The 25,228-nt window shown below is 44.8% G+C and overlaps 1 protein-coding gene across 1 annotated transcript in view; it reads left to right on the top strand.

The window, feature by feature from the left end:
• LOC126474227 (uncharacterized) overlaps positions 1–25,228 on the top strand; it is a 919,981-nt gene that overhangs the window by 439,117 nt on the left and 455,636 nt on the right. The gene's annotated exons all lie outside the window — the stretch shown is intronic.

Here is a 25,228-nt window from a genome sequence, read left to right as displayed (position 1 = left end):
TTTCTGCATCTTAAATGAGTATCAGGAACACACATTTTCACCAACTTACCAGCAACCAAAAAAAGTTTACTTGTAAAGTTCAGTTTAAAAGAAGCCTTAAATTTACTGGTGGTCGATCCCTTCTACTTAATTAATGAATTTGTTAGTAGAACCAACTGATTTGTCTAAGTTGCTAATAATATCAAATAATGCAAATATTATATACAATCTGACTTCCGTACACATTTAGTATAGTGATGCGATCATTGCAAATAATAGCCTTTCTGGCAGTCTAAAACTCTGTGGCGGAAATAAAGCTATGAGAAGGGTTGTGAATCGTACTTGGGGTAGCTCAGTCGTTAGAAAGGCAAAGGTCCCGAGTTCGAGTCTCGGTCCGATACACAGTTTTTAGTCGGCCAGGAAGTTTAAAATCAGCGCACACTCAGCTGCAGAGCGAAAATTCATACTGGCTCGTAAATAAGTGTTGTAAAATATTGTTATATTTGATGATTCATTGCTACAAAAACATAAGGATTGTCATATCTACTTCAGCGTAACGAACATTTACAAGTTTTATGGCAAGTTTGTTGTTACCTTTTAATTGAAAACATGTTTTAGATGAAGGTTTCTCGGGTCTCCAGCCGGGTGATAGCGTTGATATCTCGCAACGTTTCGGGAAGTGTCATACTACCCATCTTCTGGCGAAGTAGAAGATGGGTAGTATGACACTTCCCGAAACGTCGCGAGATATCAACGCTACCACACGGCTGGAGACCCGAGAAACCTTCATCAATAGTTTACGCCGGGAAAGCCTACAGTCACATATGTTTTAGATGTTTTTTTACGCATTCCACATGGACCATTTCACTTGTGGTCTTCGGAAGGTACCTTTGCATATTTATTCCCTGGAGTTTCAGGACTGCAGCCAGATGGCGTCGTCATCTTGGCGGGATATTTCTGCTGACAATCATTCAGCCATATTGAGGAGAGCGCTTTAGGCTGCAGTCCCGGACTTCATGAACTACCCTTTACGCTGGGAAAACTTCAAGAATCACATTAGCGTATTTGTTTTCCTGGTGTTGCTGTTATGGCCTGCTGTCCTAAGACTGGTTTGATGCAGCTCTGCGTGCTGCCCTGTCCTGTGCCAGTCTCTTCACCTCCGAGTACCTACTCCAACCTACATACTTCTGAATCTGCTTGCTGTATTCATCTTTAGGCCTCCTCCTACTATTTTTACGCCCCACGTTTCCCTCCAATGCTAAAAAGATGATTCCTTGATGTCTCGGAATGCCCTACCAGCCAATCCCTTCTTCTAGTCATGTTGTCCCACAAAGTTCTTTTCGCTCCAATTCTGCTTAGTACCTTCTCATTAGTTAGGTGATCTACCCATCTAATCTTTAGTATTCTTCTGTACAACACATTTCAAAAGCTTCTTTTCTCTTCTTGTCTAAACTGGTCATAGTCTATGTTTCACTTCCGCACATGGCTACATTCCATACAGATACTTTCAGAAGCGACTTTCTGACAGTTAGATCTGTACTTGATTTTAACAAATTTCTCTTCTTCAGAAACACCTTTCTTACCATTGTCAGTCTACATTTTATACCCTCTCTACTTCGACTATCGTCACCAATTTTGCTGCCCAAATAGCAAAACTCATCTGACTACTACTGTAAGTGTTTCTCTTCCTAATCTAATTCCCTCAGCATCACCTGATTTAATTCGACTACATTCTATTACCTTCGTTTTGCTTTTGTTGATATCATCTTACATCCTCCTCTCAAGACACTGTCCATTCCGTTCAACTGCTCTCTCAAGACCTTTGCTGTCTCTGACAGAATTACAGTGTCATCGGCAAACCTTAAAGTTTTTATTACTTCTATCTGAACTTTAATTCCGACTCCAAATTTTTCTTTTGTTTCGTTTACTTGTTTTTCTTAGTAAAAACTTATTATGTATTCTTGTTTTGTGATACATCCTACATCCTGGAGGATTTCCTTACTTTGGATGTATTTGAAGGAAAAGTAAATGTATAATGTAATCTTTCTTCAGATCAATCGCAGTTGCGGGGCAGCGAGTCGGGTTCCTGTGCTGGGTGACTTAGGGAAACTTTACATAATGCATCAAACCGTCATGTAGCTCTGCAATTACGATTGATATAAAGGTATGCAGTAAAAACTGGTGATGTCTGTGAAGCAAGTGCGACAATAGACTCCATCCACATGTACAGCTGCATGCTTTACTTTGCAATTTACGGTTACGTGACTGGCAGAGAGGCTTTTTTTTTTTAATCCCATGGGACTTAACCTAAATTATCCTAAGGACAAACACACACACTCATGCCCGAGGGAGGACTCGAACCTCCGCCGGGAGCAGCCGCACAGTCCATGACTGCAGCGCCCAAGACCTCTCGGCTAATCCTGCGCGGCGGCAGAGTGTTCATCGAACTATCTTCAAGCTGTTTCTCTACCTTTCCAGTCTCGTATGACACGCGAGAAAAGCGAACGCTTAAATCTTTCCGTGCGAGCTCGGATTTCTCTCTCTCTCTCTCTCTCTCTCTTTTCCCTTCGATGTTCCCTATCCGTGTGATCGTTCCAATTCAAATTATTCGTAATTTAAGAGTTTTGTTTTATTTAATGGAAGTTTCGAGTTTTCTTGAGCTTTGTATCATCATAGGTTTAGTACCATATCGATTCCTGCTATGTCTGGTTTTAAGAACTTTAGTAATCAAAAGACAGCTGAGAGTGGCTTAGTAGTTCCCAGAAAAGTAACCCAAGGCTGGACTTTCTGTAACAGGGAGACCATCGTTCAGAAAATTGTCAGAAAGGCTATCTTAGAAACATCCAAACATTCCATGGCTGCGGCAGTCTGTCGTGAGGAACCTTCTACCTTTGCGCTTACAGACAACCGAGGAACGTTGACAGCCTCTGATAACATTGGCAGGTGTCCTAGCATTTTTGTGGGATCTCTGGTGAAAAGTGAAGCCCCTGGTGAAAAGTGAAGCCACGAACAAAAAGGAGATTGTTCAGCTTCTACCTCCTATTCGGTACGAACTTGCTGAAGAGTAAGCGCCTGAGTTCTGCACAACAGAGGAGCTGGAGGGAGTAAACCTGGGCCGTCTGCTGCAGCCTCGGGCGGAAACGGTGGAGGAGGTGGTGGCGTGTGCGTGCTTGTATGTGTATGTGTGGGAGGAGGGGAGGGGGGATAGATACCGCAGTGCTGACGTGCGAGTGGGGCTGAGCTGCCGGAAGAGACGCGTAAACAAGGCGTGTGGGGCGCCTCGTTCCATGGAAATGTTCTGCCTCCGGTGCGTAGGTTCAGCGCTCGTTCGCTCCCTCACAGTACGGGAGCTGTCAGCTGCTTCTTTCGCAGGCACGTCTGTGTAAGATTCGCAGCTACCAGCTGACGATTCTCTGTGCGTCCTTCACGCTAAGGCCACTGATCTCCAGGTCGCTCGTTGTATCTGCTCTCTTTGGCCTACAGAGGGTCATCTCCTGTCGACACGGTGCTGCACTTGTAGCCAGTTGGGAGATCGCCTGTTTTGCCAGGAATTACACTACTGGCCATTAAAATTGCTACACCACGAAGATGACGTGCTACAGACGCGAAATTTAACCGACAGGAAGAAGATGATGTGACATGCAAATGATTAGCTTTTCCAGAGCATTCACACAAGGTTGGCGCCGGTGGCGACACCTACAACGTGCTGATATGAGGAAAGTTTCCAACCAATTTCTCGTATAAAACAACAGTTGACCGGCGTTGCTTGGTGAAACGTCGTTGTGATGCCTCGTGTAAGGAGGAGAAATGCGTACCATCACTTTTCCGACTTCGATAAAGGTCGGATTGTAGCCTATCGCGATTGCGGTTTATCGTATCGCGACATTGCTGCTCGCGTTGGTCGAGATCCAATGACTGTTAGGAGAATATAGAATCGGTGGGTTCAGGAGGGTAATACGGAACGCCGTGCTGGATCCCAACGGCATCGTATCACTAGCAGTCGCGATGACAGGCATCTTATCCGCATGGCTGTAACGGATCGTGCGGCCACGTCTCGATCCCTGAGTCAACAGATGGGGACGTTTGCAAGACAACAACCATCTGCAAAAAGCAGTTCGACGACGTTTGCAGCAGCATGGACTATCAGCTCGGAGACCATGGCTGCGGTTACCATTGACGCTGCATCACAGACAGGAGCGCCTCCGATGGTGTACTCGACGACGAACCTGTGTGCACGAATGGCAAAACGTCATTTTTTCCGGTGAATCCAGGTTCTGTTTACAGCATCATGATGGTCGCATCCGTATTTGCGACATCGCGGTGAACGCACATTGGAAGGATGTATTCGTCATCGCCATACTGGCGTATCACCCGGCGTGATGGTATGGGGTGCCATTGGTTACACGTCTTGGTCACCTCTTGTTCGCATTGACGGCACTATGAACAGTGGACGTTACATTTCAGATGTGTTACGACCCGTGGCTCTACCCTTCACTCGATCCCTGCGAAACCCTACATTTCAGCAGGATAATGCACGACCTCATGTTGCAGGTCCTGTACGGGCCTTTCTGTATGCAGAAAATGTTCGACTGCTGCCCTGGCCAGCACATTCTCGAGATCTCTCACCAATTGAAAACGTCTGGTCAATGGTGGCCGAGCAACTGGCTCGTCACAATACGCCAGTCACTACTCTTGATGAACTGTGGTATCGTGTTGAGGCTGCATGGGCAGCTGTACCTGTATACGCCATCCAAGCTCTGTTTGACTCAATGCCCAGCCGTATCAAGGCCGTTATTGCGGCCAGAGGTGGTAGTTCTGGGTACTGATTTCTCAGGATCTATGCACCCAAATTGCGTCAAAATGTAATCACGTGTCAGTTCTAGTATAATATATTTGTCGAATTAATACCCGTTTATCATCTGCGTTTCTTCTTGAGGTAGCAGTTTTAATGGCCACTAGTGTAAAATATTTTTCCCTTCGGTATCTGTTAACAATTTCCGTGAAGACAATCCTGACATAAGTGGTAAAATCAAACAGTGCAACTGATTTTCGGATTGGACGTGAAGCGGAAAAAAACAAGGGGAAGCGTCTATAGATGTTCCAAGTACCAGTCGTCATGGATTTACTTATCATGTCGATTGTAGTAAAAAAGAAAGTGAAAAAATGAAGGTCAAAAATGATGACAATAATGAAAGTAAGACTGTAAATAGGCCCAAGTACTGTAGCAATCTCAGGTAGTAATATTGTGAAACACCAAAGTCTTAGCCTAAATGAGGTTTCTAATTTTTGACACAAAAAGTTCTGACAACTTCATTCAAGGCGTGTCAAACACGATAGCTCCTTTATACCATTCCGTCATGTCTCCACATTACTACCTTACTTCTCTGTTTCCGTACAACCAACTGGCACACAAACACATTTCACTGCCACGGATTACGTCAGCGGTGGCAGGCCACATGTCTGCACTGTTTACAGCGCCACAAAAGTGACGGAGTGTGCTCTTTTAAGGAGGTCGCTGATACTGTGAGGCCATAATTAAAGTGCACCTACTCACACAAGTCCAGTGTGGGCTGTAATTATCGTATGGAAGCTAAACTTCGTAGATATTCTAATGCGTTAATGCGGAACCTATTTACGCTGCGGAAAAATCAGTTACAATTTTGGCCACCAGGTGCAAATCTGGCGCTTTCAATCGAAGAATGACGCTTAGAAATGTTCCTATATGTAACGGTCTAGAAACGGGACGTGGGCAGAAAAATTCAAACAAGTGAGAAAGGCATAATATTGATATTATTATTAACCGCCGCTTTCATACTTTCTTGAATGTGAGCACCGGAGACGTCGACGAGATACTGCACAGAACCATATTTGCACCTGGTGGCCAACATTGGAACTAATTTTTTCCAGCGAAATCGGCTCGCATTAACGCATTAACATATCTACAAAGTTTGTCTGCCTTACGATAGTTACAGACCACAATGTACTTCGGTGAGTAACTGCACTTTAATTATAATCGGCAGAGGAAGTTAAATGAGCTAATTAGCAATAACGGGAAGAAGCATACGAATAAATAATTGTAGCATCTAACCTCAGCTACGGGAACTACGATAACGGCCTTTCGAAAGAAGAGGTGCCACAGTGGTGTAGGGTGACGTTGCTAAGCTACGGCGTGCGGCCGGTGCGACGCGTGTGTAACCGTGGGAGGTATGTCTCCATGGTAACGCTCAGTGTTTATGCCGCATCGAATGCGGTCGCGTTCCGTGTAGCCCTTGATAAGTCCCACGTCAAACCGCCAGGCTCGCCTTGTTGCTCTAACACTGACTATAGAAAGGGTGGCTTCACACTGGTGAAACTGTTTCTTTCGGGCGCAATGACAAATCAATAATATTTTGTCGCAGATTTTCACACAGCATTCCAAAGTGGCTGTTGTTTGACTTTTTGGGGACTGTTCTATACTAGTTACCAAGAGAGGCAAGCATCATGCGTGCAATACTCGTAATAGGGAAGCATTGACATCATCTTCACGAGACATACTCAGTGATTTACTATCTGATCTAAGTGAAGTTGTTTTCAAACGAAGGCTGGTTGGAACACGACGGTGCTGCACTTATTATGATCATAATATTGGAACCGTTATTTTCTCCAATCTTTGAAATTAGTTAGCCAGTCGGTTACTGGAGGCCTACAGCTTAACGTGTACTCCGAACCAAAGTGCAATCTGGCACTTTTCTCACTGACTACACCGCCTGCCAATAAAGGTGAACCAATCCGAAGGTAGGGAGGAAACGAAACGTAGGGAGGAAACGAAAAGAAACCTCACGAGTTGAGATGGTATGTGACTTTATCTCAGTAATTACAAAATCGAGACAAGTATACTGAGAACTTGGCAGTATGAGCTCACTAATCAGTCTAACGTTGCACCCCATCTCTGACATTGATACAGTTGGAAAATGTGTCATAAAGCAGTTGTAGCCCCCATTAGGCAAGATAGATTGCAGCTTTTGTAACTGGTTTATGATAACCTGGATACTGGCCCTGGGACTTGAGTACTGTAACATGAGAAGTAACTCATTAAGACGCAGGATTTCCGTGACAAACCGTTGAACCAAAAAAAAAAAAAAAAAAAAAAAAAAAGTTCAAATGGCTCTGAGCACTATGGGACTTAACGCCTGAGATCATCAGTCCCCTAGAGTTTAGAACTACTTTAACCTAACTAACCTAAGGGCTTCACAGACATCCATGCCCGAGGCAGGATTGGAACCTTCGACCGTAGCGGTCGCGCCGTTCCAGACTGTAGCGCCTAGAAACGCTCGGCCACAGTGACCGGCGTGAGAGCTCCCTCATCCAGTAGTGATCTTAAGTCATACCTGATGGCTCACACAATGACACCCGGAGTGCCTCCAAAACATTGGAAGAATAGGATCTCTCTCCGGGTCATCCGGGATCCTGCAGAACCACGATTCACCCCTGAACATAATACGGCACCCTCCGTTAACAGTCCAAGCTTTCCTGTCACGGCACCACTCCAAACGCAGCCGTCTGTGTTGTGGTGTTAACTGCAGCCTACGCATGGGACGCTAATTCCCTAGTTCGGCTGCTCCTAATCGATGACCAGTGATGCAGGGTGACAGACTGTTGCACAGGGTCCATTACTTGTTGTCGAACGGGAAGCGCATACGTGAAGAGGCTACCTACCACGTCCTTGGTGGCAAAGACGGGCCGGCTGGAGTGGCTAAGCGGTTCTAGGCGCAACAGTCCGGAACCGCGCGACCGCTACGGTCGCAGGTTCGAATCCTGCCTCGGGCATGGATGTGTGTGATGTCCTTAGGTTACTTAGGTTTAAGTAGTTCTAAGTTCTAGGGGACTGATGACCTCAGATGTTAAGTCCCATAGTGCTCAGAGCCGTTTGAACCATTTTTGAACAATAATACGCACATGAACTCACGCTAAGATTTTGGGTACCGAAAATAAAGAAAAGAACAGACAACATATCACGTCCTTCTCTTGTCAGATTGCTACTTAATACTTGTTTAAAGCGCTAAACCCGCACTGTGAATATACACGCAGTGACGTCAGAGATTGCGTCCGGCATCTATCACATGGTAATCAACAAATGCTGTGGTATCCTCATCTTTCCCACACCGTGACCACATTGATGGAACAGCTACGAAAGTGATACTTCAGTACTTCGATGTTAGGGGGAAATGCTGATTGGAAATTGATCATTATGCAAGCTTTTTTTCCGTATAGAAAAAAGCTACTAGTACAGGTGGGTACTTGATGGTCTTTGGATGTGTCATACATTACTGGAATTTTCCAGCCGAAGATCACAACACAAAGCCCAAAGGACGTGGCACGTGCAGCTTATCACATACTTTTGGACTTACAGAATGGTCGAATTATTGGCACGAGGGACATGGGGGTACCGTACAGACATATCACACAGACAGTTGGCTCCAGTGCAATGACGGCAGAATGACTGGTGACGAGACGGGCTCAGGGCAACAATGTGACGAGAAGGGTGGACATGGGTCCTTCCAAAAAGTCTGCACCACGAGAAGATGGCAGGGTTGTTCGACTGGCTCTGAAGAATAGACTCATGACAATAGCTGAAATCTAGGCAGGGGTTACAGGAAGAGTGTCACAAAGAACTGTTGGGTGTAGATTTATGGAAGCTGTGTTGAAATCTCAAGTTGCCTCGCATCGTTTACCACTGAGACCACAGGGGCTTGCATGGTTGGAGCTAGAGTCGTCTAGGACATAAAGTGACAACCTATGTTCAGCAATGAGTCTGGCTTCCGCCTGTGGCGGGTCAGGTCGACACCACTGCGTCTGTAGACAACCTGATGAAACGTCACAGGAAGCAGCGGTTCTGGAGACTCAAGTCCTGGGTGCAATGGGATATGGTAACAGCAGTGATCTGGGAATTGTTGAAAAGAGGTTGACTACTCGCCAGTACGTGCCAAGAATGGTAAATCGTGTCATGCTCTTCATGACCTGTGTACCAAATCCCATATTCCAGCAGGATAATTCAATACCCCACAATGCAGTTCTGCAGGCTGTTACCTCTTCCCTGTAAGAACGAAGTACTTCTCATAGGTTCTCAAGGTTATAAAAAGAGTAGTTATGACTACAGTTTATTAAAAATGTCAGCTTTAAACGCCATACACTATTGTAAATGACAGGTAAATACACAAGTAATTTCGTGCAGTGACATAAATGTTCGACTGTGAGGTAATTTCTGTCCCATAGTGCTCAGAGCATTGGAACCAAGCCAAGACGGGGATCCTCCTTTGTGGTGGTCAGACGCATCCTTCACGGTCATCACTCAACATCTGATGCTGCTCATGCCTCTTATGTACCTTACCAGACCTGGTAACGGCACTAAACACGAACAACTCTAATGCACTTTGGTGGCTGTTCTACCTGTCACAGAGAATTGCAACTCTTAATCATTTACATATCAGGTGATGATGTGCACGTGTTCGAAGCTACATCGATATCCGACCATGTCTTCTGGGTGCTTAACTTTGCCAGGCAATGTAATTCACTTACCTATTCCATGAGCCTCTAAGCGCCAGGCTTCTCAAATACCTAGACACAAACTCAACTACAAACGTTTTCGCAAACACCTGTACTGACTCGTTTTTGTTTTTGTGCTGAAGAGGAGGCACCACATCGTCTTTCCCATGGGTGTCCCGAAATTCGTGTAATCACGGCAGTCCCCGGTCAAGAATTTGTGAAGTTCAGTTACCATTGTCAAATGGTTCAAACGGCTCTGAGCACTATGCGACTTAACTTCTGAGGTCATCAGTCGCCTAGAACTTAGAACTAATTAAACTTAACTAACCTAAGGACATCACACACATCCATGCCCGAGGCAGGATTCGAATCTGCGACCGTGGCGGTCACGCGGTTCCAGACTGAAGCGCCTAGAACCGCACGGCCACACCGGCCGTTTATCATTGTCATTCGTGTGACTTCTCTGTTAGTAAAGCAGGATAGCAAAACGTACGACACGTTCTAGAGATATATTCTCGGTGGAGACATGCACGTCTGACATCAACATACCATAGCCTGTTTATATAAAACACGTACCGTATTAGTAAACATCTCTAACAAAGCAATAAAATTTATACTGAGTGTTTATAAATGAATGAATGTTGGAGTTTAACGCTTTCTGATATTTATTACATTAAAGTTACAGTTATAAACGATATGTCAAATGAAAGAGCAACTCAAACAGTTTTACCAAGTACCTTATAAATGTTCACTGTGAGCACCATTTGTCACACGGTGGTTGAACTTCACTGTACCCAATCGCTGCAAGGGGCCCAATGACAAGGCTTGCTTTGCATGGCCCCCACGTTCACCCGACCTAACGCCATGCGATTTTTTTCCTTTGGGGCTTCATCAAGGAACGTGTGTACGTACCTCCGCTACCAGCAGACCTCCCTGAATTAAGAAACCGGATTGAAGCAGCTGTTGCTACAATCACTGAAGACACACTTATCAACATTTGGGAAGAACTCGGCTATAGACTTGATGTGTGCCGTGTGACAAATGGTGCTCACATTGAACATTTGTAGGGTTCTTGGTAAAACTGTTTGAGTTTCTCTTTCATTTGACACATCATTTATAACTATAAATTCAATATAATACACAAAATTTTGTTTCTGTGTGGGCCCACAGCCTCTAAATATTTAATAATAGAAAGGAAGGTCCGTAGTAGGTAGTATTGTAAATGATCTTTATTTAAATCTTGCGATTAGATAATTTCAACATCTTGTCATCTTCAAGCACATCTTCGATATTAAGTGTTACTAATTGTAATTATCACATTATAGACGATTCCATCATTACATGACATTATATGATTATTCCATCATTACATTACATTATATGACGTCTACTGCGTGTATGTAAAGAAAAATAATGTGTTAAGCACAATATGTAATATCAGACATGTGCTTGAAAATCACAAGTTATCGTAATTAGCTAATCGCACGATGTAAATAAAAATCGTTTACATAACAGCCGACAACTGACGATGTTTTCTTTTATTGTACGGAACAAGTTGAAGGCCAATAAATAAAATAAATGATTTAAATCCTGGTACTAATAAGTAATGAAGAAAGACTGCAAATATGATCAAAATAGGGTATTAAGATACGTGTCAGAATACGCAGCTTTTTTCTGATAGCCACACAGCCATCGCATATCCCTTCACGGAATAAATTTAAAAGACTGCCAGTGCTCTAGCAGAGTTAAATTTTGCTTTAAACCACAAAGTTTTGAGGATTATCTCCAGCCTCTTCGTCAGGAGCTGATCTCGGTATTTGTAGAAGAGAAGTGTTGGAGGCATTCGTGTTCAGAAGGGAGAGACATCAGAGAAGCCGAGCACCTGTCCACGTAGATCTGATAAGAGAATATTTGCCAATGCTACTTCTCCTATTAGACATTATCAGCACAGTGCGAAATGCAGAGTTGAAGAGTCAGCAGTGCTAAACAAACTTTTGAGTTTCTTGCTCTGGGAGACAGAAAAATGAATTCGTGTTAGCGGAAAGTATCTGCATCACCTTCATTTTCTGACGATGTTGTACTGTTTACCTTCACAGTAGAAACAGTTCAACAACTGATGGAAGAACTTAATATAGCATGTTTGAAAGTAGTTCAGAAAAAGCAATTGGAAGTTGAAAATAACGAATGTAGTGACACTGAAATAAACATAAGAGTTACAACGGCTAGAAGCGTTGTTAAACCAAAAGGTTTTCAAGCCAAACCCTTTGATGTGTCTGGAACGATAAATCTACCATCATCGTGTGTTGCCACTTCTGGGATGTGCTTGTGAGACGTGCACGTGTAAGGTGAGAACCGCTCAAACCTGAGGGTTGCTCAGCGACTAACAGAGAGATGCACCGTGTCAACTACTAGGAAAGACAGGAAAATGTGAACAAATGAACCAAGTGCTGAATTAAAGTAAAATTAAAGTGGGCGGCGCCTCTATCTAGGTGGGTGGATGGTGGATGGACCAAGCGATGAGCAAACGTAGAGACAACTACTTAATACACTACTGGCCATTAAAATTGCTACACAGCGAAGATGACGTGCTACAGACGCGAAATTTAACCGACAGGAAGAAGATGCTGTGATATGCAAATGATTAACATTTCAGAGCATTCACAGAAGGTCGGCGCCGGTGGCGACACCTACAATGTGCTGACATGAAGTTTCCAACCGATTTCTCATACACTAACAGCAGTTGACCAGCGTTGCCTGGTGAAACGTTGTTGTGATGCCTCGTGTAAGGAGGAGAAATGCGTACCATCACGTTTCCGACTTTGATAAAGGTCGGATCGTAGCCCACCGCGATTGCGGTTTATCGTATCGCGACAATGCTGCTCGCGTTGGTCGGGATCCAATGACTGTTAGCAGAATATAGAATCGGTGGGTTCAGGAGGGTAATACGGAACGCCGTGCTGGATCGCAACGGCCTCGTATCACTAGCAGTCGAGATGACAGGCATCTTATCCGCATGGCTGTAACGGATCGTGCAGCCACGTTCGATCCCTGAGTCAACAGATGGGGACGTTTGCAAGACAACAACCATCTGCACGAACAGTTCGACGACGTTTGCAGCAGCATGGACTATCAGCTCGGAGACCATGGCTGCGGTTACCCTTGACGCTGCATCACAGGCAGGAGCGCCTGCGATGGTGTACCAACGCCGAACCTGGGTGCACGAATGGCAAAACGTCATTTTTTCGGATGAATCCAGGTTCTGTTTACGGCATCATGATGGTCGCAGCCGTATTTTCTGTATACAGAAAATGTTCGACTGCTGCCCTGACCAGCATATTCTCCAGATCTCTCACCAATTGAAAACGTCTGGTCAGTGGTGGCCGAGCAACTGGCTCGTCACAATACGCCAGTCACTACTCTTGATGAACTGTGGTATCCTGTTGAAGCTGCATGGGCAGCTGTACCTGTACACGCCATCCAAGCTCTGTTTGACTCAATGCCCAGGCGTATCAAGGCCGTTATTACGGCCAGAGGTGGTTGTTCTGGGTACTGATTTCTCAGGATCTACGCACCCAAAATGCGTGAAAATGTAATCACGTGTCAGTTCTAGTATAATATATTTGTCCAATGAATACCCGTTTGTCATCTGCATTTCTTCTTGGTGTAGCAATTTTAATGGCCAGTAGTGTACAAAGTACTGGAAAACATGCAGAAGCAGCGTGGATACGTACAGCTGGAGACCGAAATGCATGGAGAAGAGATTTTTCCGGCACTGGATGTGAAAAGGATAAAAAATGAAACCGCGTTGGTGATGCAATGTAGTACGTAGTGGTGTTTGTACCGCTGTAAGTGTAATGAACGTGGATGGCGACGGAAAATTGCGTCAATTTTCATTGCGGTTTGTGTGTCTCTTCACAAACGTCTGAGAGCCCCCTTGCAACATGCAAAGCCTGACGTTGCTGGAGAGAGAAGGGAACTGGTGAATAGTATGTCAGACTTTCCCGAGCGGGAGTAACCACTGGCCTTGAAGCAGAAGATGGATGGGTACCTAGCGTCTGCCCCGAAGAAGTGGCGATCACGAGGGCAGGTGTGCGTCTTCTGGTGGGACGGGTCATTGCCTGGGGTCGTCAGGACCTCCTCCTCCCCCCCCCCCCCCCTGCCCCTCCCATTCCCGCGGCAGCCGAGGCAAGGTCGCCCAGATCAATGCCGGCCGTCGCCACTGACAACTATTGAGGACGATACAGTGAGCCTGCTTTCAACCCGCTGCGGCTCTGTCGTCTGCACAGAGGCGGCAAATTACCTCAGTGCGCGTCTCACCGTCTTTGCTAACAACGTTTCGCTGTTATGTGATATTTTTGTATTTTATCTATATTAAAATATGTGGTGGTTATAACAAAAGTGCAGGTACCCACGGGGGTCCATTGTGGGTTGTAAGTATAGTATCGCAGCGAAACTCGGTAGATACGCTAATGCGTTGATGCAGAACCGATTTACGCTGAAGAAAAATTAGCTCCAATTTTGGCCACCAGGTGTAAATCTGACGCTGTACTGCATCTCGTCAACGTCTCCGATGCTCATATTGAACAAATTATGTAAGCGGCAGTTATTAAATAAAATAAACATTATGCCTATCTCACTTGTTTGACCTCTTCTGCCCATGTCCTATTTATAATTCATTATATACGGAAACATTTCTGTACACCTTTCTTGGATTCACAGCGCTAGATTTGGATGTGGTGGCCAAAACCGGAACTACTTTTTTCCAGCGTAAATCCGTTCAGCATTAACGCATTAGAATATCAAAAAAATGGTTCGAATGGCTCTGAGCACTATGGGACTTAACATCTGAGGTCATCAGTCCCGTAGAACTTAGAACTACTTAAACCTGACTAACCTAAGGACATCACACACATCCATGCCCGAGGTAGGATTCAAACCTGCGACCGTAGCGGTCGCGTGGTTCCAGACTGAAGCGCCTAGAACCGCTCGGCCATGCCGGCCGGCATTTGAATATCTACCAAGTTGCAACAGATAGTAACAGCCAGCACTGGACCTCTGTGAGTAGTTGCACTTTAATTATAATCACCCGTATGTAGGCTATGCCTGTTGAGATTTTTATTTGAACACTGTGGAAAATTTTGAAGTAAATCGGTAAAAAACTTAGCGAATTTTTTTCTGACAAATTATATATTTATACCATATATATTAAAATACGTAGCGTATGTCCTTCCCAACTTTTTTAGAGTATCGCGAAAAATTTGAATTAACTTTTTTTAACGTTTCATGTTATGTTACTTCCATCTTAATAGCGCTTCTGGAACTGACGTTATCCTATAACCATTTCACGTTTAACGGTAAGGTATACCACCATCCAGAAGTGCTCTAGCCGGCATTATGCTTAACATTTTCCTTCATCAATTATAACACCAATTTTTCATTAACAACACAGCAATAGCCAGCAAAGTTCTGAACTATCACCGCTTTGTGGGTGATGCGATGTTGTTGGTTAAATGAGATCAAAGCGATGTGCTATTCACCCGAAAATTATGTTTAAAGTTGAACACAAAAAAGGGGCCATCAACTACCTCGACATTTTCGTTACAAGAGAGGCGGGCAAACACCGATCTAGTGTACACAGAAAACCCTCCTGTGCAGACAATATTACTGATTGTAGGTGTTATCGCCCTGTAATAATTAAGATGAAATATTTTTTATCTATGATTAATAGGTTATTAAAAATTCCATTAAGAGAGCTTGAGAGGAATAAATAAGTTTCTATTATAAAAGAAGTTGACAAAGCAATGGTTATCCAATCACAACAATAACTAAGTTACTATAGAAAATTAAAAGCCAGCGACAACGTGCTATCAGTGGCAGCGCTGTAAGGGCGAACAGGAAGAAAAGAAAGTCGCCTACGTGCCTGTGAGTTATAAAGAATGGTTTTCAGAAAATTATTTGTAGAAAATTTCACAATACAAACTTGTGTATAGGGCTTAATGCAAATGACGTTATTCGCTTCAGACTGAGGTACTGTATGAATAAAGCAGTCTCGAAGTTCACTGCAGCAGGTGTATACAGGGTGTTACAAAAAGGTACGGCCAAACTTTCAGGAAACATTCCTCACACACAAAGAACGAAAATACGTTATGTGGACATGTGTCCGGAAACGCTTAATTTCCATGTTAGAGTTCAATTTATTACTTCTCTTCAAATCACATTAATCATGGAATGGAAACACACAGCAACAGAGCGCACCAGGGTGACTTCAAACACTTTGTTACAGGAAATGTTCAAAATGTCCTCCGTTAGCGAGGATACATGCATCCACCCTCCGTCGCATGGAATCCCTGATGCGCTGATGCAGCCCTGGAGAATGGCGTATTTTATCACAGCCGTCCACAATACGAGCACGAAGAGTCTCTACATTTGGTACCGGGGTTGCGTAGACAAGAGCCTTCCAATGCCCCCATAAATGAAAGTCAAGAGGGTTGAGGTCAGGAGAGCGTGGAGGCCATGGAATTGGTCCGCCTCTACCAATCCATCGGTCACCGAATCTGTTGTTGAGAAGCGTACGAACACTTCGACTGAAATGTGCAGGAGCTCCATCGTGCATGAACCACATGTTGTGTCGTACTTGTAAAGACACGTGTTCTAGCAGCACAGGTAGAGTATCCCGTATGAAATCATGATAACGTGCTCCATTGAGCGTAGGTGGAAGAACATGGGGCCCAATCAAGACATCACCAACAATTTCTGCCCAAACGTTCACAGAAAATCTGTGTTGATGACGTGATTGCACAATAGCGTGCGGATTCTCGTCAGCCCACACATGTTGATTGTGAAAATTTAGAATTTGATCACGTTGGAATGAAGTCTCATCCGTAAAGAGAACATTTGCACTGAAATGAGGATTGACACATTGTTGGATGAACCATTCGCAGAAGTGTACCCGTGGAGGCCAATCTGCTGCTGATGGTGCCTGCACACGCTGTACATGGTACGGAAACAACTGGTTCTCCCGTAGCACTCTCCATACAGTGACGTGGTCAACGTTGCCTTGTACAGCAGCAACTTCTCTGACGCTGACATTAGGGTTATCGTCAAGTGCACGAAGAATGCCTCGTCCATTGCAGGTGTCCTCGTCGTTCTAGGTCTTCCCCAGTCGCGAGTCATAGGCTCGAATGTTCCGTGCTCCCTAAGACGCCGATCAATTGCTTCGAACGTCTTCCTGTCGGGACACCTTCGTTCTGGAAATCTGTCTCGATACAAACGTACCGCGTCACGGCTATTGCCCCGTGCTAATCCATACATCAAATGGGCATCTGCCAACTGCGCATTTGTAAACATTTCACTGACTGCAAAACCACGTTCGTGACGAACACTAACCTGTTGACGCTGCATACTGACGTGCTTGGTGCTAGTACTGTAGAGCAATGAGCCGCATGTCAACACAAGCACCAAAGTCAACATTACCTTCCTTCAATTGGGCCAACTAGCGGTGAATCGAGGAAGCACAGTACATACTGACGAAACTAAAATGAGCTCTAACATGGAAATTAAGCGTTTCCGGACACATGTCCACATAACGTATTTTCTTTCTTTGTGTGTGAGGAATGTTTCCTGAAAGTTTGGCCGTACCTTTTTGTAACACCCTGTATAAACTAAAATGTCCAAAAGTGTACGTTGGTCAAACTGGCAGCACCTTTGAAATATGCTTCGAAGAGACGCTTCAATTCGCAGTAATAAAACGGCGTTTGGTGAGCATATTCTAAGATCTAAGCATGCTAACCACTGACGCATTAGAAAGTGCTGCACACTGAACCTCCTGACAGTGCTGGAAGAAATTTAGATTTTTACACGCCGTCTGCAGGAGCCTGGCAAAACATTAAAACAGCAAAGCGAGTTTATTAACACGCAGCGCACGTATGAGCCACAGCGCCGCTCACCTACAAGAGGCAGCTGCGGGGCATCGACTCACATACCGTCCCAGCAGAATCCTGGTGTGCAGTCTGCTTTCCGAAAAATACATCTGCACGCCGTACAACGCCATCAAGCAGAACAAAATGCAATTAACCATAACTGAGACTTCCTGATCCCTGTAACTTCAGTTACTGCACGCAATTTCACTTTTATAATTTATTATTTTGTGCATTTCTACATCTACATCTGCATCCATACTCCGCAAGCCACCTGACGGTGTGTGGCGGAGGGTACCTTGAGTACCTCTATCGGTTCTCCCTTCTATTCCAGTCTCGTATTGTTCGTGGAAAGAAGGATTGTCGGTATGCCTCTGTGTGGGCTCTAATCTCTCTGATTTTATCCTCATGGTCTCTTCGCGAGATATACGTAGGAGGGAGCAATATACTGCTTGACTCTTCGGTGAAGGTATGTTCTCGAAACTTTGAGAAAAGCCTGTACCGAGCTACTGAGCGTCTCTCCTGCAGAGTCTTCCACTGGAGTTTATCTATCATCTCCGTAACGCTTTCGCGATTACTAAATGATCCTGTAACGAAGCGCGCTGCTCTCCGTTGGATCTTCTCTCTATCTTCTATCAACCCTATCTGGTACGGATCCCACACTGCTGAGCAGTATTCAAGCAGTGGGCGAACAAGCGTACTGTAACCTACTTCCTTTGTTTTCGGATTGCATTTCCTTAGGATTCTTCCAATGAATCTCAGTCTGGCATCTGCTTTACCGACGATCAACATTATATGATCATTCCATTTTAAATCACTCCTAATGCGTACTCCCAGATAATTTATGGTATTAACTGCTTCCAGTTGCTGACCTGCTATTTTGTAGCTAAATGATAAAGGATCTATCTTTCTGTGTATTCGCAGCACATTACACTTGTCTACATTGAGATTCAATTGCCATTCCCTGCACCATGCGTCAATTCGCTGCAGATCCTCCTGCATTTCAGTACAATTTTCCATTGTTACAACCTCTCGATACACCACAGCATCATCTGCAAAAAGCCTCAGTGAACTTCCGATGTCATCCACAAGGTCATTTATGTATATTGTGAATAGCAACGGTCCTATGACACTCCCCTGCGGCACACCTGAAATCACTCTTACTTCGGAAGACTTCTCTCCATTGAGAATGACATGCTGCGTCCTGTTATCTAGGAACTCTTCAATCCAATCACACATTGGTCTGATAGTCCATATGCTCTTACTTTGTTCATTAAACGACTGTGGGGAACTGTATCGAACGCCTTGCGGAAGTCAAGAAACACGGCATCTACCTGTGAACCCGTGTCTATGGCCCTCTGAGTCTCGTGGACGAATAGCGCGAGCTGGGTTTCACATGACCGTGTTTTTCGAAACCCATGCTGATTCCTACAGAGTAGATTTCTAGTCTCCAGAAAAGTCATTATACTCGAACACAATACGTGTTCCAAAATTCTACAACTGATCGACGTTAGAGATATAGGTCTATAGTTCTGCACATCTGCTCGACGTCCCTTCTGGAAAACGGGGATGACCTGTGCCCTTTTCCAATCCTTTGGAACGCTACGCTCTTCTAGAGACCTACGGTACACCGCTGGAAGAAGGGGGGCAAGTTCCTTCGCGTACTCTGTGTAAAATTGAACTGGTATCCCATCAGGTCCAGAGGCCTTTCCTCTTTTGAGCGATTTTTATTGTTTCTCTATCCCTCTGTCGTCTATTTCGGTATCTACCATTTTGTCATCTGTGCGACAATCTAGAGAAGGAACTACAGTGCAATCTTCCTCTGTGAAACAACTTTGGAAAAAGACATTTAGTATTTCGGCCTTTAGTCTGTCATCCTCTGTTTCAGTACCATTTTGGTCACAGAGTGTCTGGACATTTTGTTTTGATCCACCTACCGCTTTGACATAAGACCAAAATTTCTTAGGATTTTCTGCCAAGTCAGTACATAGAACTTTACTTTCGAATTCATTGAACGCCTCTCGCATAGCCCTCCTCACACTACATTTGGCTTCGCGTAATTTTTGTTTGTCTGCAAGGCTTTGGCTATGTTTATGTTTGCTGTGAAGTTCCCTTTGCTTCCGCAGCAGTTTTCTAACTCGGTTGTTGTACCACGGTGGCTCTTTTCCATCTTTTATTCATTTCGTGGTTTTATATCTCATTTTTTTTAAATTTAATATTTAATGACCATTAATTCACTTCTGGATATTCTAAATAATTCTATTTCTATAATTTTACCATCTTTACGACTTCTATTATTTACAAATCCTTACGGTAAGTGATAACAGCCTAAAAGTTGCAGGATGAAGATTTAATGAAATCCTTGACCACGGTTTCGGTATCTCTAAATAAACCTTTATCAGAAGCAAAAATACACTAAAATCACGTCCTGCAGTGGAGATACATAAAAAAATTGTGCCAAAGACGTCGTCAGTAGCTAAAATTATAATCTCACCTGCATCTGTTCAGTATAATTATCGTGCCAAAAGCGTAGTCAGTATACAGGGTGGTCTATTGATCGTGACCGGGCCAAATATCTCACGAAATAAGCGTCAAAGGAAACAACTACAAAGAGCGAAACTTGTCTACCTTGAAGGGAGAAACCAGATGACGCTATGGTTGGCCCGCTAGATGGCGCTGCCATAGGTCAAACGGATATCAACTGCCTTTTTTTAAATAGGAACCCCCATTTTTTGTTACATATTCGTGTAGTACGGAAAGAAATATGGATGTTTTAGTTGGACCACTTTTTTCGCTTTGTGATAGATGGCACTGTAATAGTCACAAACATATGGCTCACAATTTTAGACGAACAGTTGGTAACAGATAGGTTTTTTACATTAAAATACAGAACGTAGGTACGTTTGAACATTTTATTTCGGTTGTTCCAATGTGATACATGTACCTTTGTGAACTTATCATTTCTGAGAACGCATGCTGTTACAGCATGATTACCTGTAAATACCACATTAATGCAATAAATGCTCAAAATGATGTCCGTCAACCTCAATGCATTTGGCAATACGTGTAACGACATTCCTCTCAACAGCGAGTAGTTCGCCTTCCGTAATGTTCGCACATGCATTGACAATGCGCTGACGCATGTTATCAGGCGTTGTCGGTGGATCACGATAGCGAATACCCTTCAACTTTCCCCACAGAAAAATCTGGGGACGTCAGGTCAGGGTAACGTGCGAGCCGTGGTATGGTGCTTCGACGACCAATCCATCTCTCACGAAATATGCTATTCAATACCGCTTCAACAGCACGCGAGCTATGTGCCGGACATCCATCACGTTGGAAGTACATCGCCATTCTGTCATCCAGTGAAACATCTTGTATTAACATCGGTAGAACATTACGTGGGAAATCAGCGTACATTGCACCATTTAGATTGCCATCGATAAAATGGGGGCCAATTATCCTTCCTCCCATAATGCCACACCATACACTAACCTGCCAAGTTCGCTGATGTTCAACTTGTCGCAGCCATCGTGGATTTTCCGTTGCCCAATAGTGTATATTATGCCGGTTTACGTTACCACTGTTGGTGAATGACGCTTCGCCGCTAAATAGAACGCGTGCAAAAAATCTGTTATCGTCCCGTAATTTCTCTTGTGCCCAGTGGCAGAACTGTACACGACGTTCAAAGTCGTCGCCATGCAATTCCTGATGCACAGAAATATGGCACGGGTGCAATCGATGTTGATGTAGCATTCTCAACACCGACGTTTTTGAGATTCCCGATTTTCGCGCAATTTGTCTGCTACTGATGTGCGGATTAGCCGCGACAGCAGCTAAAACACCTACTTGGGCGTCATCATATGTTGCAGGTCGTGTTTGACGTTTCACATGTGGCTGAACACTTACTGTTTCCTTAAATAACGCAACTATCCGGCGAACGGTCCGGACACTTGGATTATGTCGTCCAGGATACCGAGCAGCACACATAGCACACTCCCGTTGGGCGTTTTGATCACAATAGCCATACATCAACACGATACCGACGTTTTCTGCAACTGGTAAACGGTCCATTCTAACACGTGTAATGTATCACGAAACTGGCGGAATGTTACGTGATACCACGTACTTACACGTTTGTGACTATTACAGCGCCATCTATCACAAAACGAAAAAAGTGGTCCAACTAAAACACTCATATTTCTTTACATACTACACGAATATGTAATAAATATGGGGATTCTATTTTTAAAAAAACGCAGTTGATATCCGTTTGACCTATGGCAGCGCCATCTAGCGGGCCAACCATAACGCTATCTGGTTTCGCCCTTCATGCGAGACGAGTTTCGTTCTTTTTAGTTTTTTCATTTGATGCTTATTTCGTGAGATATTTGGCCCGGTCACTATCAATGGAACACCCTGTATATATGCTCAAATACCTTGGATAGAACGGGAGTAGACTTATCGGTCGTTAGTTTTGCGGAAGCCTCGCGTCTTTTCTTTCTTTCAGGATGGTAACCAAGTCTGCTTGTTTCCACGTAGAGGTGTAACGGCCAGTCCTCTGGACATTGTTAAACACGTCCGTATATTGACCGGGGCGTTTCAAGGGGGGGGGGGGGGGGAGGGGGGGAGTTGTTTGAGCGTAAGAGCCTCCACCTGGTCGCAGCCACCGGTCTTCCTGGCATGAAGTTGGACGCCTGGTTCCTCTTCAGTGATGGGTGTGATAGCATCTCCTACGTCTTTCGCGAGGAAGACGGGCAACCTTTGTCGTACCGTTTGCGTGTGTTGTTCGTCTATGTTGGCCCCTATCGGTGTCAAGTTGGCTGCAAAACTATCGGCCAAGACACTGGCGTTGGTGTCAGGTCCACAGACAACCGCTCCGCCGACTCGCAAAGGAGTTGCCCTTTGCTCAATAATGGTTTTGTGAGCCTCTAACCGGAGTCATCTTCAACACGGAGCACGGCCACCTTTATTTCATGGCGTAGCCGGGATGGATTCAGGCGGGTAGCAGGATGTCGCGTAATTTGTCATACACGGAAAATCCTATTTTTCTCGGTGATGGCCTGTATTATCTCAGGAGGGGGGGAGGGGGGGGGGGAGCTTGCACGATCTGTCTCTGGGGCTTTGTGCTCCCCAGGGAGAGGCAGCATCTAGTGTTTCTGCTGCGAGCTGCCGCAACATACCGTCTGCGCCGACGGCATCGGGATCTGGGATAACAGCGAGAGAGTTAACCTTCGTCGACGTCTGTTAGGTGGCTCCACACCGTCGAGATCAGTGTCAAAAATGACCGGTTGATGGTCAGATGAAAGAGCCACTCTACTCGTTGCAGTAGTGAAGTGTCCATGCAGAGTAGTGCGTTGAAAGCCCATTTTTTGCCGTCTCTGAGGACTTTCTGTCTTGTCCTCATGAGTGATGCGGCACGGGTCACGAAAATGAATTTAACTGTCTTAGACGAGGCTGTTGACTGATGATGACCACGTATTTGTATTCTCCCTCCGTACTTCTGTCTTTTGGGACAACAACGGTTGTTATTGATGTTATGTGCAGTAAGAATGACATCTTTAGCGTATTTACTTGTTTTACTCAACCGGTTTCGTTGTTACAGTGCCTGTTCCTATGGGTGCCCACAGTCATAAAGGTATTTACCACCAAACGTTCTGTAGAAAGTCCAAGAACATTGGCGTTCGCTAAACCGCTACAAAGTGTGGCGGTGCTTCTCGATATCAACGTGATCACCCAGGGTCACAGACGGGCCAGAAGAAGCTACGTCGTAGCAATGAAGCTGGTTGAATATGAATAAAAGCAGTGAATACAGCAGATGTTTTGGAAATTTGTGGTAAGGTCTTAAGGGACCAAACTGCTTAAGTCATCGGTCCCTAAGCCTACACACTACTTAATCTAACTTAAACTAACTTACGCTATGGACAACACACACACACCCGTGCCCGAGGGAGGACTCGAACCTCCGACGGTGGGAGCCGCACGGACCATGACAGCTGATGTTATTCTTACTGCATACAAGACTCACTGTTACGCTTCTCCACTGTAATCAAACTTGCCTCTAACTGAGCTATCTTATCAGCAATATAATTAAACATTGAACCATTACATTACCAACTACTGCTTCAGAAAACTTTCTTATCCGCAGACTAATCACTTCAAATCAGATTCACGTTATGATCCGTACAGTCGGTTATTACGACTGTTCGCCGTTGACTCAGTCGACCAGATGTTGCTACCAGTGGCGGTACACACTGGGCAATACCACCCTTTCTCTTGGCAGAGATGCACTTTTACATATCGTCGCAACTCACCGACACTGCTGCTCGCTAGGCTCGTATGAAAACATCGTATTATGACGATCTGTGAGAACAGCAACCTCACACTGTCCAAATAAAGTTCTACGTGAAAGCCATTTTTTGTCTCTCGTGCGTGAGAGGTTGGAGGGTTGTTTGGGCGAAGAGACCAAACTGCGAGGTCATCGGTCTGATCGGATTAGGGAAGGACAGCGAAGGAAGTCGGCCGTGCCATTTCAAAGGAACCATCCCGGCATTTGCCTGGAGCGATTTAGGGAAATCATGGAAAACCTAAATCAGGATGGCCGGACGCAGGATTGAACCGTCGTCCTCCCGAATGCGAGAGGTTAGAAATACTGGCGTGTTGCCTTGGTGCAACACGTATTTCTGTCACTACACATTCGAAAACATTTCCATAAATGGAATCCAAGATGTAAAAATAATGAAATTGTGATGATGACATATGGGGATGTAGTTTCTCACGGCGAGAAATTATACCGCCGGCATCGCAGACAGTGAGCTCTGTACTACCTGGATGTAGACGTCTGGTCTCTCTGCTCAAAAAATTCTGGAACTTTGTCCACACTATTTTTCCACCCTTACCTTTTACTTACTGTGCATGGTATCCTTAGAAATACTCTCCTCCACAATTGAAGACCGTTCCAAACGCCGTTTCCACTTCCGGAAAGTCCACAGGGATCAGGTCTGGAGAGTAAGGCGGATGAGACAGCACAGTGATTTCTTTTTTTAGTGCAGTAGTCACGCATCAACAGGGATGAAGGTGTGATTGCGTTATCGTGATGCAAGAGCCGTGAACTGTCTCGTCACATTTCCTTCATGACACGATCCAACTGAAATGCTACATTCTTCTGTAATCTCTCGGAACGTCGATCTTCGATTGGCACGCACAGATGTGTTGACGTTCTGGACATGAGCGTTGTCGGTAGACGTCGAGGGCGTCCTGAACAAGGGTCACCTTTAACATCCGTCCGGCCATTTTTAAACAGTATGAAGCATTCGTAACACCAAGTACGGCTTAATCTCTCATCGCCGTAGGCTTCCTGCATCATTTGGCGTGTCTGAAGGTTTTCTGGAGTTTCACGCAAAACTTAATGCAGACGCGTTGCTCGTCTTAACTCTGCCATCTCGAAATTCGCAAACTGTGCGGCACAACGGTCTACTCAACACAGCAGTGAACAGTAACTAACAGACATATAACAATGAAACTTCGGGCAGTTACACATTAAACACAGGCGTGTGCAGGTATGCCAACTGCATTTCGCTCTGTAAGGGGTCCGTAGGCCCTTTCTATAAATTTGCACTCGGCACAGGTCGATAGGGCGAACAAACGATTGTGTCGTGTTGCGAGAGTGAGTGTGGAGTTGAGCCAGTGCCATGTTGCGGGTAGAGATGTGTGGAGGTCTTTGTTGAAATACAAGGCTTTAACGGAGAAGGGAGTCGCCATCGCCGTGGCTAGACCCCTTTGTACTAGAATAATACCGGGAAGGTGAAGAA

This window comes from Schistocerca serialis, chromosome 4, assembly GCF_023864345.2.
Source record: "Schistocerca serialis cubense isolate TAMUIC-IGC-003099 chromosome 4, iqSchSeri2.2, whole genome shotgun sequence".
Taxonomy (NCBI): Eukaryota; Metazoa; Arthropoda; class Insecta; order Orthoptera; family Acrididae; genus Schistocerca; species Schistocerca serialis.
The sequence above is the reverse complement of the archived record's forward strand: the minus strand, read 5'-3'. Positions and strand labels throughout refer to the sequence as shown.